Source organism: Camellia sinensis, chromosome 13 (assembly GCF_055761805.1).
Source record: "Camellia sinensis isolate YWXY chromosome 13, ASM5576180v1, whole genome shotgun sequence".
NCBI lineage: Eukaryota > Viridiplantae > Streptophyta > Magnoliopsida > Ericales > Theaceae > Camellia > Camellia sinensis.
This window is the reverse complement of record NC_138973.1, coordinates 18,655,158-18,671,279: the sequence shown is the minus strand read 5'-3', so window position 1 is coordinate 18,671,279 and position 16,122 is coordinate 18,655,158. Positions and strand designations below refer to the sequence as shown.

The 16,122-nt window shown below is 31.5% G+C and overlaps 1 long non-coding RNA gene across 1 annotated transcript; it reads right to left on the bottom strand.

Annotated features, from left to right (window-relative positions):
• Nucleotides 1-11,697: 11,697 nt before the first annotated feature.
• Nucleotides 11,698-15,878, bottom strand: LOC145806446 (uncharacterized). The gene is made up of 3 exons (XR_014349587.1): nt 15,614-15,878; nt 15,410-15,513; nt 11,698-11,975 (listed from the first exon to the last, which is right to left on the bottom strand). It is a non-coding gene; the product is annotated as an uncharacterized LOC145806446 (long non-coding RNA).
• Nucleotides 15,879-16,122: the final 244 nt, after the last annotated feature.

Sequence of the window (16,122 nt, the reverse complement as noted above, 5' to 3'; positions counted from 1 at the left end):
TGATTGTATATAGAACCAATGTGTTTATATACGTTATGTGTAGAGGAGGAGATAGGGGATGTACTCCGCGGTTTAGGGGAAGATAGGGGATGTACCTCTAAACCGGATAGTGTTGGGAGAAGATAGGGGATGAACTCCGTAGACACAGCTCATATGCTTGTCTAGAGAAGTGAAGATAGAGCTTATATGCTTATCTTAGTAAAGTGTGGATACAGCTTGTATGCTTATCTGTGAATGTGGGATATTGTTGTTATACATATCTGTTGAGAATGTGGATATAGCTTTTATGCTTATCTGAATGTGAGATATAATTTTTATACATATCTGTGGAAATGATGATAGAGCTAGCATGCTTATCTGTTGAAAAAGGGAAAATGAAAAATAACTTAGACTCATAAGTTGTATGACATAAATTTGTAATTTATGTGATGTATCAGTGTTGACTATCTATCAATTGCTAATATTTTAGTCATTGTCCATGGTTAGTTTAGTGTATTTCTACTGGGCTGTGGCTCACCCTATATGGGAATATCATTTTCAGGTGCAGGAAGCATGCCACCTCCAAGGACATAGCTGGGAGGCTAGTGGCGGACATACTTTTGTCGCTTAACTTTTGATGTATTACATGTAACTTCAAGCCTAGGGCTTAATGTGTAAACGAGTTAGTACTCTTTTGTTGTAACCAAGTGTTAACTTGGAAAGCTGTAAGCCCGTAGGGCATTTTGTTTATGATGTTAACATGTAATACTTGTGTATTGGAACTCTAATGAATAAAAGAATGCGGTTAGTTTATATGTAAACGCATGTCTTATCTGATGGATTTATTGTTGTTATTTTGAGGGCGTTACACCGAATATGTCAAGTGGTTATGGCTATGTGCATAAAGTTCAAGTTTTGATTTCTTTTTTTTGTTTATTTTGTATTTAGGGCCAAGTCCCTTTCTATCTAGTCTCTATATGTATATGATGATTTATAAATGTATGTATATAAAGTTTAAAAATTTTCTGTCTCATATAAGTCTACACAGCTTAATAGATGTTGTATAATTGTTATTTGCTTCCGCAGCCCCTAATTATATGTTATTCTGTTAAGAGGCCTTTGGTAATCCAAAGATTACTGGCCGGTTACGATGCTAAACCTATAGGGGTGGGTTTGGGTCGTGACACCCTGCCCGAGGGTAATAATACCATAGTTCAAGTAAGTTACTAGTTTCTCGATACTAGATGTTCCTTTTAAGGAACTAACAAGCATGATGACGCTAATGGATGTACCATGTATGATTAAGAATGAACTCTGATTTCTGTATGAAGTGTGAACAAGAACATGATTGTAAATCTATATCTGATTTATGAACCTGATGTGGACATCGTTCATTTAAACCCTTTACTCTGTTATTATTAACTGGGCTCCAGCTCTCTATTTATTTTATGTATGTAGGTGAGCAAGCCAGTGACTAGGCTTAAGCTGCTGCTTGGAGTGTTTAAGTCAACCAACTACTGTGCCTCCCGGGGAGGTTCCTTTTGAAGAAGTCAAGTTTTGCAAACCTGATAAGAATGTTTTCGTTGTTTGTTTTGCTTATCTATAGATAGGGACAAGTTTCCCTTTTTGGTTACATCTGTGTATGTGGGTGACGTAAGACTATTGTGTTATCACACACACACACACACACACACACACACACACATATATATTTGAAAATTTCTGTCTCATATTTGTTATCATAGCTCTATGGACAATGTATGTTTCTATAATTGCTTCCGCAGCCCCCTTATTATATGTCATTTTGTTAAGGGACCTTTGGTAATCTAAGGATTACTGGCCGGTTACGATACTAAAATCTATAGGGACGGGTTTGAGTCGTGACAGTTATGACGGAGCAGATCGTGAGAGAGAGAGAAAAGAGAGATCGTGAAGAGAGTCTCTCTCTCTCTCCAATGAGAAAATGAATGGTGTTTTGAGAAAGAGAGTTTATATACTTGGGTTTTTTGTAATAGTTGAAATTGACGAGGGGTATTTAAGTAATTTTTTCCCTCAATTTTCAACTTCCCGTTTAAGCTAAATGGAAAAGCAGCTTCTTCCCCACCCAAAGAAAAAGCTGAATATCAACTTATAAAAAGCTATAATCTACACCATTAAGTTACACCAAACACACAAAAATAACTTATTTTATGCTATAAGTTGACTTAAGCTGAAAATAAACTGTGTCAAACAAGCACAATATATAATTATCTAAAAACATTTCCATTGTTGTTCTTGTTTTGGTGGTATACAAATAGTTAGGTCAAGTTTGGGAATACTAAATAAGTGCACTTTTTGTCTTTTTAGACTAAAAAGTTGAGGTTGAAAATATGAATGTTTGGGTTAACTTTTTGACTTTTTATGGAAAAATGTGTAATAAAAAATTGTAAAAATTGATTTGTAGGAGAAAATTAGAATTGGGAGTTGTGCAGCCGTAATTGTTGACTTTTGGTGAATAGTGATAACTTTTTAACTTTTTGAGTAACTTTTTGGCTTTTTGACTTTTTAGGGTGTTCCCAAACTTGGCCTTAGTCATGAAATATATGTTTAAAGTCTCGTCACTATATTGAAAATTTAAATTCTACATTTAAGTATTAAAAAAAATCTTATTTTACAATAATTAATAGCCATTTTCATCAATCTTTATTTAGCAATTGTATTAATATGAACAGATATTATGTGTGTCTAGAATGTAGTGTGTATGTATATTTGTACAAGTATAATCTAGAAAAAAAAGAAAAAAAAGTAATTGTTATAATGAAAATATGTTTAATTGTGATGTCTTTAGATTATATTACTATCTTTGGATGAGTGTAGATTAACTAGTAATAAAGAATGTCATGACCATGAAGTATATATATAAATGATATTGCAGGCATCATCATGTTCATATATTGTGGTATTAAAACATGGCATAGAGAATTAACAAAATATTGACATAATCCAAAGATGAGACAGAGAGGGTCAAAGATCATTGATTACATTGATTAATTTTTCATCTGTTACCCAGAAGAAGAATTTATATATATATATTAAATGAAAAAAAATTATGATAAAAAGATTATGTATCGAATTTTGTTTTACATTTTTGCATTTAACAGTACTCATAAAAAGACTACTACAATTTATTTAAATATATAACAAAGTTTACAATAACAAAAACAATTAAAAATTAAGCTATAGTACCAAATAAAAAGTAAACTAAGTCGTCTATTTATTTATTTTTTTTACGCCCAAAACTATACTTTCTAGGAACAGTGACATGTTTGATATCATCAAAAATTATTAATCAAACAAAAATGAGAACTCATCTCCATTACGACTTGAAATCCAATTTTTATACTACAAATTTGAGACTTTCCATTGTAGTTCATCAAATAAAAAAACAGAAGAAAAAAATCAATACAAAAAAAGCTAAGAAGTATGGCAGTTCCTCAATCAGTTTTAAAAACAAAAATAAAAAATAAAAAATAAATAAAATTATGAATAATTCCAATTCTTGTTGCCTACAGAAACCAATCAATAAATTAAAAGCATCAGAGTTTTTTGAATTAAATTTTTTGAAAATTGAGTTTTTTAGTTTTCATGTTTTTTTGTTTTTAGTGAATATTTTTAAAATTTTAAACATTTTTTTTTATTTTTTTAGATGTACCTTACTTAGATGTATCTAAAAATTAAAAAATTTGTGAAAAATAATTTAAAAAATTAATAAATACATAAAAATATAAAAAAATGTACTAAATTCTCATAATATTTTTGTATTTTTGGTATTTAGTGAATTTCTAAAAGGTTTTTTCATAAATTTTTTACATTTATGTTAGGTATGTCTAAAAAGTAAAACAAATTGCTTAAAATATTAAAAAAATTCAGTAAAAATAAAAAAGTACAAAAAAACAAGAAAGTAAAATTTTCTAAAAAATATTTTAAAAAAAGAAGAACCAACCAAAGTGATTGGTTTTATTATATTTGTAATTAAACCTCAAATGTATTTAAAGCATGAATTGAGGTTTCCAAGTTATGGGCTCTTTTTGTTTAGATTGGGCCTCTTATAACAAATTTAGATCTTTTTAACTCAAGTGCGCCTTTTTTTCTTTTTTTTTTTTCTGGACCAATACAATAGTTACAGGCATTTTATTTATACCTAAAAAAATCATTAAGTATTCAAAATTTCTCAATATATCTTATTCAATTATTTAGGATTTTGGGTTGATTTGGGATGTTTAAATACGTACACTTTTTAACTTTTTATAATAAAAAAAATGTGTAGAAAAATAGAGAAAAGATATTAATAAATGTTGATTGATGTAACCCAAATAAGTGTATGTATGCAAAAAAAACACACTTTTTTAGTACATGCCAAACACCTACTTTATGTTAATTAGTCTCGTTTGGCATGCAACATTTTTAGCTTAACAGTCAAAAAATTACTAAAAAAGCCAAAAACCCTATGACCTATACCAAAAAGTCAAATATTTTATTTTCTCTCTACTTTTTGCATATTTTTTTTTCCTGTAAAAAATCAAAAATTCATTCCAAGGTTTCGTTTGGCATAAAAAGCATGGGCTAAAATAATCACAAAAAGACAAATAGGCTAAAAAACTAATAAAACAAAATATCACATCCAAACCATAATCATTTTATTTTTTCTCTTACAAAAGTTTAAAAAATCAAAAAATCAACCCACATTCCAAACTAAAACTAATTTTTTTTACCTCATATTTTAGCTAAAAAACAAAAAAAATGATAAAATAACATGTTTCCAAACGAAACTCCCTTATGACTTTTCCCAAATTACCCTTAAGGTACACGCAAATAATAAATAATAAATAAATTTCATAAACTAAATTTTTTCAAAAACCTTTCGATACAGGAAACATGACTACTGCCAATTTAAACTATTGATATTTGGGCTGAACAATATTATAAAGCTTTGGTGAATGAAAACATTGCCGCAGAAGAAAATAATAGAGGAACATGCAATAAAGCTTTTTTTTTTCCTCGCAAAAGGAACATAAAGTTGAGCAGAACTCCACGTTTATATTTGCCTGTCATTCAAATTTATCAGTGCATCTCTACTATGTATTAGGTAGATTTAATGCCATTTGCTGGTACTTTTTATAGTTACTAGTTAGAGGGCCGCGTAACTAATGCCCAGTCAGTGCCCATTACATTTGTGTTTTGAACTAAAATTTATAAACATATTAAGTCTAAAGAAGAAAATTATATGGAGAGAAAAACGTAATGTACATATAAACTAACTTAGAATTGAGCTATCTGTTTAGTGGAAAACAATTGCAAGAGAATTTCTCTCTAAATTTCAATATATCACAAGAGATAAACATAGCCGGTAATACTCAAAAATAAGTGTAACAAAATAACCAAGGCCATTTTTGACTTGTAGACTCTGAAAGGGTGATCCTCATGGTGAATTGACTCAGAAAAGAAAAAAGAAATGTGACAAAATAACCAAGGTGATTTTTCACACTTGTAGAATTGGAAAGGTGATCCTCAGGGTGAACTAATTACATTTCAGACGACAGCCTTCTTAGCTTGGCATGTAGTTTCGATTCGCTTACTTGCTCAACCATGAAAAAGAAAAGAAAAAGTTTATAATAAACTTAAACATTCGCAAGAGGGAAAAAAAACAATTCATAATAGTTGCTGAAAAGATTAACAATAACATAACCAAGGTTATTCCATAGATTTGTTTTTGAGCGGCAAAAGAAAAGGAGAATATATTACAATAATGTAGGAGGAAAAAAAATTGCATCATTGTCCAAAACACCTCATCCCAACTGTGTTGGCATGGACCAATCATGTGCACTCCTAGTAGCAAACAAACAAATACAAACAGAGTTGATAAGGATTCAACTCAAACCAGCAATGAATGCAACACATAACAACCAAGCTTAAACAGCAAGTAGCAGCAGTTAAACTGTTGCCAGGCCTTTCATGCAATCACCCAGTTCTCTTAACTTAAAGTCTGGTTGTACACTTTGAAATACACATTCATTCCCTATGTTTTGAGCACATTCATTCAAGTTTTTTGTGATCAAAACCAGTCCACCAGTGTTACAGCCCATCAACAGTCCCAGGTATGAAATACACATTCAAGTGCTTTTTAAAATGTATTTAAAAACAAAGAACAAAAAAAATAAATGGGCAGTCAACATTAAGTATGAAAATTTAATCGGTATTACTGAGTTTGCATATTAATTAAAGATATTTGGTAGAAGAAAAAATAAAATAATCAATTGTGAAATAACTTTTTCCAAACATCAGATTTCTCTGTCCCACCTCCCAACATGTAGACACAAAACAAAACATGTATTTTAAACATTTAGAAATGCACTGGATATATAAGAAAAATGAAAACAAAAGTGCAATTGTGAAATTATACCAAATGTTTTAGACTTGATCATTCGAAATGCAAACATTTGTTTGTTAAAATTAACAAATTATTTTCTAACTTAAAAGTAGCCTACTTCATAAAGGGTACACTTTTTGTTGTATAATTTGTTCAATGCAGTTTTTGTTTTGTCTAAGTTGAAATAATGAACATTTAATGCTTGAGATCATTATAACAATTATCTGAAATATTATGTGTGCAAATTATCAAGTAACAATTACCTTTAATTTGTGGTTTCAGAAATTATGATAGCTAAAAATTAGAAGGTACTCACCTTGATCTTGTTAATCCTATGTATTTGGTAAACTATATTGTTGTCACAAAATCCATTATTTCCCTGTAATAGAAACCGAGAAAGTGTAATCTTAGCCTACAACAACTCTCTCAAATCCCATATTTGTGCACACATAACCAGAGAAAGAAGAAATGCATATTCATGTCTAGATGATTGTTGTTATACACCTAGAATTTGTTTATTAAATGATACACAAATGAAAAAAATATGAAGTAACAAAATCTACTAAAGGTAACAAAGGAAATTATAAAACATATTACAAACTCACATCACAAAGAAATATTAAACCACTAAATATGAAGCAAACCATTGGCCAAGACTCCAATGGCTATGTGTAGTTTTCTTCACATTTCTATTTAACCCTCCATAGTGGCCCAAGGCACTGACCCCCAATCAAATTAAAACATGATTCATACTAACGTGGTATACTTCTCTTTTATGAATGAAACTCAAACAAAAGTCATTTCCAAACACCCCATCCCCCCCCCCCCCAAAAAAAAAAAAAAAGCAATGAAGAGAAAAGATTGGACCTTTAATAGTTCAAATCGACGTTTAAAAGTGATCTTAAGAAATTGTTGACGTTTATAGAACATGTAAAGAAATATAGTGACACAATTTGTTAGCTAATGAACATAAGGAATACAAAGCCAAAGCAAAACCACCCAAAAACCCTTCTAAATAGAAACAAAAATAGAAGCAAGTTCCACAAAAAAATCGTGAGAAACAAAAATGAAAAATAGGCAGAAAAAAAAAATCAAAATCCCCTTACGTAACAACAAAAAAAATATATATAGGATCTAGAAAAAAGGCAAAAACCCTAACTTTGTTAGTCGACCTCTCATAGAATTCCCATTTATGATCAAACAAGGAAGACGAAAACGAAGACAAAGCACAACCACCACACAACCCTTCAAAATAGAAATAGAAAAAGAAGCAAGTAAACAAAAAAAATTGTTAACAAAGAAAAATTAAAAATCAGACCCCCTTTTAATGCAAATAAATAAATAAATAAGATAATGTACAGTAGCTGAAAGAAGATAAGAACCTTAATTTTGTTAGGCAAACTCTCATAAAAGTTCATGATCAAAGCAGGAAGACGAAGACAAAGCGCAACAACCCCACAATTCTAAAGCAAGTAAACCAAAAAAAAAAATGAAAACCCCTATTTTATGCACCCAAAACAAAACAAACAAACAAACAAACAAACAAACAAAAAGCATAATTTTTAGTACATGGAAAGTACGAAGAAACCCTAACTTTGTTAGGCAAACTCTCACAATACCTCCGTTCAACAAATCAATCATCTATTCAATTCCTCAAAAATCGAAGATAGGACAAAATACAAAACTTTTCCAATAAGAGAATTAGCAAGAACATACTTGTTGGTAAAGGGAACTATGTTAACCTACTACTTTTTGACCACATCAGTGATTATCTGGCAATTTGTCTTCCAATTATTTTATCAAATAATTTAAGCACAAAATTCAAACATCTAATGGATATTATCTTTAACAGAACAAAATCTCCAGTATTCAACCTAAAGAACTAAATTCCATCACAATATTGATTATATGTTTAGTCCGTCAGAGCTAGAATTGGGTTTTGAAGTTCAATCGTTGGCATTAAACACATCTTCAAAATTCATTTCAAAGCTAAATAGGAAAACACCAAAAAAGTTTTGAATCACACAAATTGAGTTTTTAATTCTTTATTTGCACAAACCCTAAAAGTTTAACAACATATAAAATCCATAAAAATTAACTAAAAAATAAAAAAATATATATTATAGACAAAAATTACAAAGCTAAATAATAAACCCTAAAAATTTTCTGAATCACACAAATTAAGTTATTGATCTACACCAACCTCAAAAATTTAGGAGTCACACCTGGATGAATGCCCAAAATAAAAATACCCACACATCATGGTAATCATAGAAACCAAAGAAAATGGAATCGATAACAAGAAGAATGATTGAAACATCAGAAGTTACCCAAAAATATTGCAGCACTTACTTTATTTTGTACACTTTGATTTTCAAATAAGAATATAATTATAAAAAAAAAACAAACAAACAACGAAACTTACCGTATCAGAACTCAGAAATCCATCTTCCAAAGACCCTCTGTAGAAGAAAAATCAATTTCTTTGATTGAATCTGAAGATATGGTTCGAAACTGTGGATTAGCTCCAAAACACACAACAAAATCATAATGAAATCAAACATTTAACAACACAAAGAACAAATAAGGAAGAAAAAAAATAACAAAATCGCAAAATTTACCGTATCAAAACTCAGAAATCCATCAAAAAACCCTCTGTAGAAGAAAAATCAATTTCCTTGATTGAATCTGAAAGCACTTCCAAGTCAATAAGTTTATCAAAGAATTTTTCTTTCACAGTGCAAAAGAAAAAAGAAAAAAGAAAAGATAAACAATTCATTCCTATGTTTGGGACTGAAAAGAAAAGATTAATCTTGGATTAAAAAGATAATAATTTGTAGAATTGTTTTCAAAATGAATTTTTTTAGTGTACTGAAAAAATAAATAAATAAAATAAAATAAAATAAAATAAAATTTCTTAGACTTGACTCACTTTTTAAGGTGATTGGGACTTTGTCCAAAGAAGGCCTATCAAATTAGTATTTGTCAACAACTTAGATGTTTGGGACTTTGTGCAATTATCATTTTCATAGTTTTTTTCTATGTTTTTGGTTGTCTGGTTTGTATGAAATGTTGTGAAAATGTTCAAAAAAAATTTTTTTTTGTGAGTTTCAGTAGGAAGTTTTTCGTTATTGTGGCCTGTATGAACTAAAAGGTTCACTTTACTGAGTCTAATTCAGCAATTAGAGGTTGCCAAGGTGAGCTATTCAATGTCACAATTCAGTATCTTCACTATATTGAAGGAAATCTTATACTATGATTCTCTGTCCTTGAGAACCAAAGGCTTTATGGGATTTTAATCTTGCATTTATTATTGATAAGTTATTTGACAAATATCAGTGGGGTGGAGGTTGAGGGATGGGCAAGTTCTTCAGGTGGAATGAGTAAAATTGAGATCTGTGTGCCAGACATGAATGATGAAGAAAATTACTTTACATCCGGTGATATACCCAAGTTGCAGTTTAGGTAGAAATTTTGATGAAAAACTGTTTATAAATTCTTTAGATCATTGTGTTTTAACAATTAAATGTGTATTTTTTCATTAGGAAAAATATTTCTAGCGCCCATTGGGATGATGAGATGGGAATGGCTGAGGTTATTGGGAAGAAGGGTAGCATGTGGACAATAATAGGAATAGTCCGCAGCAGCAAGATCTATTGCTCAATTGAAGAGAATCTGTAAGTGATATAATGATGTTCTTTGAATTTTCCACTCTTATCCTCATTGTAATGATAAAGGCACACTGGAGATCGAAGTGATAATCAATAATATAAGGATTGAACAAGTTATTTGATGTTTACCCTCCTAATAGCAAATTTAGAAAGTCATCTCCTGGCAATCCAAGTTTCGTTCTCTGCATGACCAGGTAATAAATATTGTTGATATTTTGAAGTTATATTATGCCTTTGTTCTCTTCTTGTTGCTGTCAATGATGTTTCAGTCTCACTATTTTCCCCTTATTTTTATTTTATATCTACTTGGTGTTGTCTTTAGGTTGTCTTTAGTGTTACCATTCAAATTATACACCCATCCTAACATCATAACCCTGCTTTTCTATTCTAACCATACCACAATCTGACCCCAATATCAGATTGTATTATATATACTGTTAGGAGACTTCACAATTGTTAACAAAAAAAAGAAAAAAGAAAAAAAAAAGAAGACATTTCACAAGCAGACAACCCTAACTTCAACAAAAAAAAGGAGGAAAAATGACATTCAATCTGGTTCAATCTGTTTCTTGCAACTCACAAAAACTATTCCAAAAAAACTATTTTCACAAGAAGAGAAAAACGATGAACAGGAAAGAAAAAAAGATTAAAAACAAAAATCAGATATTTTTTATGTATGAAAACCCTAACTTCTGAAAAACGAACCTGAACGATGGGAGAGGGGAGTGTGAGAACTCTTGCAGGAGGGAGAAGTGCAAGAGCTCATTCGTTGCTTAGCTGAAGCGGGCGGATGTCAACCGTGTCGGTAGTCACGGATGGGTCTTCCTCCGTCTCCTTCGATTTCTTCTCTCTCTCTCTCCTCTATTTGTGTTTTGTTGGTTCTATTTTTAAGCTTTAGAATAAGGAGAGAAAAGATAGAGACCAAGAGGCAAAACAGATATTTCAACACCTGAGAGGTTACTGTTCATTCAAGGCAGAAAATACTGTTCATTATACATTGGTGCTTTATATATATTGTATAGATACATGTGTTTATTTTATGAAGGATATTCACATGTAGCTCTAATGGAGTCTAACGTGGTTAGTGGGACATGTAACAAAAAAAAAAAAATACAAAAATCAATAATTGTATTTTGATTTTTATATGAATACTTGCATCCTCTTTAATGGGTTGTTTTAAAAAATTATTTTAATTATTTCTCTCATTCATTGTTTGATTTTGTTCAAACTTTCTTTAAGGATTTAGGGTTTCAAAATAATAAAAAACAATGATGTTTATGATAATGGTAAGTTTTGATGAGGTGGATTAGAGTTTTGGAGTGAGGAGAAAGAAGAAGAAGAAAAAATAACTTTGATCTTTCGGGGAAAAATGTGTAGAGATTTGAATAGAAAAAATACGTATAATTGATTAGGAAGTACCATGAGGAAAAACAATTAGAGTTTAATATGTGTTATCCTTATTAGTAAATTCACATTAAGGTATATAGGTGTCATGACCCGATCCCGCCCCTAAGGATTAAGGTCATAATCGGCTAATAATTATGAGATTATCTACGACCTTAAACAATTTTAAAAATATTAAAAGGGCCAAAATGGAAGCAGATTTAAAAACTCTGTCCAATGAGCTGTGCTTACATAGTATAGCAAAATCATTCCAAAGGTATTTCATAATAACTCACACATATGAATAGAGTTAACATCTTATATACATCCAAGAACTTTCAGATATGCAGTCAGCCAAACAAAAACTCATATGCATAGGTGATCCAACGTGTTCACCAAAATAGCAAAAGAGTAACAAAAGAACAAAAGGAACAAAAACAAAGTCTCGTGCGTGAGACATTCAGGTTGACTCCTCAAAAACTTGACTTCCTCTCATAGTCTTCATCGAGGTTGTGTTTGGACGTCTCTTTGCTCACCTATATACACATGAATGAGAATGAGCGAAAGCCCAGTGAATAATATCAGTAAGGAAGTTACATGAATGAAAACTTGTTAACAAACATATCAAATGGCCTTAGGCCATTCATGTTTCTATCTAATACATCAAATGGCCCTAGGCCCAAATGTATCAAATGGCTTTGGGCCCAATTTATTCTTCTCAAGCGGCCTTAGGCCCAATTTGTTCGTGTCAAATGGTTTTTGGCCCAATCATTCATGTCAAACGGCCTTTGGCCTAATCATTTCTATTGAACGGCTTTTGGCCTAATCATTCATATCACACAGCCTTTGGCCCAATCATTCATGTCAAACGGTCTTTAGCCCAATTATTTCTATCAAACGGCATTTAGCCCAATCATTTCTATCAAACGGATATCCAATTCAATTTAATAACTCTGTAGAACTCATACATAAGTAAGTATTTGGAAGTAGCATACTTCAATACATTCTTATTAAGATATTACTTACAGTGTTCTGCTGGTGGATTTGCCCTTGCACTTGACCCTACACATTTCATAACATATCAGGTTACAAGCGATTCAATCTGTTATTAATTTATCTATTTCTCTTAGGCCTCTTTCTTATCTTTTTAGGTCCTTTACAATGCTCAAAGCATGCCTAAGAGTGTTTGGAAGAGGACAGAAAACAAAACATAAAACGCCTTGTCAAAATTTCTTAAATAGGGCTCTCTGCTCGAGCGGACCCCTTTGGTCTACAAAAGTTCTGTTTGCTTGTAATTTACGCTCGAACAAGACTATTGATGCTCGAGCGAGGAGTCATGCAAAGCAGGATACACTCGAGCACAAATTCGACTGCTCGAGCCACCATGCAATCTCTGCAAAACTTCTGGGAGCTACAAATTCACCCTTAAGCGAGGCTTTCCTAGCTCGAGCGGACAAGTCGAATTCTAGGTTTTCCAGAACTCTGTTGGAACTTCAAATTTGCATTCCAATTGATGTAACTTGCTTGTTATGACTCATAATTCACTTGTACATCTTCTAACATGATACAAATACTAAATTTACAACATTATGAAGCTCAACTCCCATGAAGTAATTACATGCATACTCAAATTATACCAAACTTATTTCCAATACTTCAAATTCATGCAACCAAAATTTATACCTCCATGAATTGTGTTTTCATATGGAATATAACTTCCATTCTCAACTTAAGTGATGCAAAAGATGGTCAAAAACGTGAATCTTAATCAAAATTCAACATGGATCATATGTTTCATGCTCAAATACACAAATTCAACTTAATTCTTGTTCTTGATTACCATTTAACTTTGAATTCACAAAATTACAAACTCAAACTCATGAATTTATGCTCAATTACTTACCTAGGAGCTTCAATCTACACAATTTTAGCTAGTTTTAGAGCCTAGCCTTCCAAAACTTGAGTTCTCTTGCAAAATCTTCAAGAATGGCTCATTTCTCTCTCTAAATTTGGTTCACCCTCTCTCTCTCTCTCTAGAGTGTAGAATCTGATTTGAGCTCAAAAATATGAGCTTAAGCATACTTAGCTCATTTATATAGGTTTTCCTTAATCACACTTAATTAGAACTAATCAATGGTGCTTGATTAATTCAATTATGCTAATTAATTAGCTCTGAATTAGTTTTCAATTAAATTTCACCGTAGGTTCTAAAAATCATGCTAATCGTAAAAACACAGTCAATTCTTCTTTCTGACACCTCTACGACCTTCAATTAAATTTTTATAGCAAAGAATCGAATAGATTTTTCCTACGATGAACAAATAGAAATTCGAACACACATATAGTCATATAAATGGCATTCAAAATCATATTAAGCACATAATCACAATCATAATTAAGATTAATTAACATAACACGGAACAGGGTTATCACAATAAGAATTAAAATTTTAAATTTTATATTGGGCGTACTGAGATATTTTTTTGGTTCAAATTTGGGGTAGGCGCGGGTCGATTGTGGCCACGAAACCTCTAATCCGTCATTCGTCCGCCAAATCGGCAGATTGGAGAAAATCAATCCGCATCCGTCCGCCAATCCAGCGGATGCGGATTGGCGGATGGATATGAATCGGTTTGGTGGTTGAAAATTTTAAAATTTTCAGCATACAAAAAATAAATATATAAAAATCTGGACAATGCAATATTTATTCACATCTATAACATACGTTACATAACAGTGCACTTCCTCAAAACAACCAATATTTATTCACATCAATGTAATAACAGTGCAAAACCTGGGCAACAGTGGCCATAAACAGTGGCCATAAGTGCACTTCCTAAAAAAACCTAGGTAATGCAAAACCTAGGCAAGTAAAAAAGATGATAAATATGAACAAGTAAAACAACATGAACAAGTAATACTATTACATAAGTTATACATGAAGGACTAATACATAAAAAAAGATGATAAATATGAACAAGTAACCGATGAACTATCTAAAAAATCTTGTTTGAGAGGTTGCTTTTCAGTTCCTAAATCAATTTATAAACACAAATTTTGTATGGAAGCACTGTAATACTATTAAATCAGTTCTTAAATCATTCATTTCCCAAGTAGTTCCTAAATTAGTTTATAACACAAATTGCTTAAATCAATTTATAAACACCAAATTCCTCAACATTAGCATATCAGTTCCTGAATTCATTTATAGAACAAAGTGTGAAGTATGTACTAGTTGAAACACAAGCTGGATATTTGATTACAAAATTCATCAACCAATATACTGGATAACTAATAACTAATATCCAGTTATAGAAAATAGTTCTCTAACAATTTGTGTAGAGTATCAACCAATATATTGGATATGATTACAAAATTCATTAACCAATAAACATTACCCAATGAATACAAGAGAACAAGAGACATACCAGAGTGTGGAGTGACATACCAGAGAACATGAGAAGAGAATAAGATGAAAGAAGAAAAGAAAAACAGGAGAGGAGAAGAGAAGAATAGGAGAAAAGAAGAGCAAAACAAATATAAATCATAGACTAAAATCACAGACAAACACAGATAGAAATCACGCAGACACAAATATAAAATCAAAATCACAGACCTCTGGTTTTCAAACTCTTTGTAAGCTTCTTCTCTCTGTAAGCTTTTCTCTCTCGCTCTCTCTCTCTCTCTCTCTCTCTCTCTCTCTCTATGTAGAACCCTCACACTCTAATCTCACCACCTCTTTGCTTTCAGAACTGTAACAAAATATAAAAAAAAAAATAACAGATTGAAACTCAAATTCAAATTCACAAAATTTACGGCTAACAAAATTAAGGGTCCAAAATCATAGAATTTAGGGCCAACAGATTGAACAGAATTTAGGTCTAAATAGAATGTTAACACTAAACATTTCATTTGCAACAAACAGGTACTTTCAAAATCCATTGCAGAGAAGAAGCAAAAAAAACCAAACCTCTTTGGTTTTCAAACTGCTGTAAGCTTCTTCTCTCTGGTTTTCGAACTGTCTGTCTGTAAGCTTCTTCAGTCTGACTTTCACCACCTCTTTGCTTTCAGAAACTGCAAAAAAAAAAAAAAAAAAAAAACACAGATTAGAGATTGAGAAGAAGAAGAGGAAAAAAGAAAACAAAACAAAACAAAAATACAAAACAGATCTCACCAATGGTGAGTCACCACCACTACAATCGGCGACGATCCTTTTTTAGTCGAAGAATAGGATCCGAGATTCTCAAAAAAATGAGTAAAAAAAAAATAGAACAGATCGCCGATCGCCTTTCAGTTGTTGTTGGTCGGTTAGACGATGGAGAAAATCGTCATCGTCGTCGCCATCGCCGTCGGTAGATGGGTAGGGTTTTGAGAAGAGAGAGGAAAGAGTTGTCTGTCGAAGAAGATAATGGGTGGGTTAGGGTAGGTTTTCCGAGTGAGATGAGATTAGAAAATGGAAAGTACAAAACAAATAAAAAACAAGGGCGACGCATCAATAAATCCCAAATCTTTATCTTATGATCCATTTAGTCTTATCTTTTATCTTATGATCCAATTAGTCCCAAAATAATGTTAATGACAACTAAACCCGTGTTCCACTAATTTTTACGCGTTTTAGTAAGGGTAATTAAGTAAACCCCCATCGGCGTAATGACTGGAATGCCCCAAACCTGTCCTCTATAG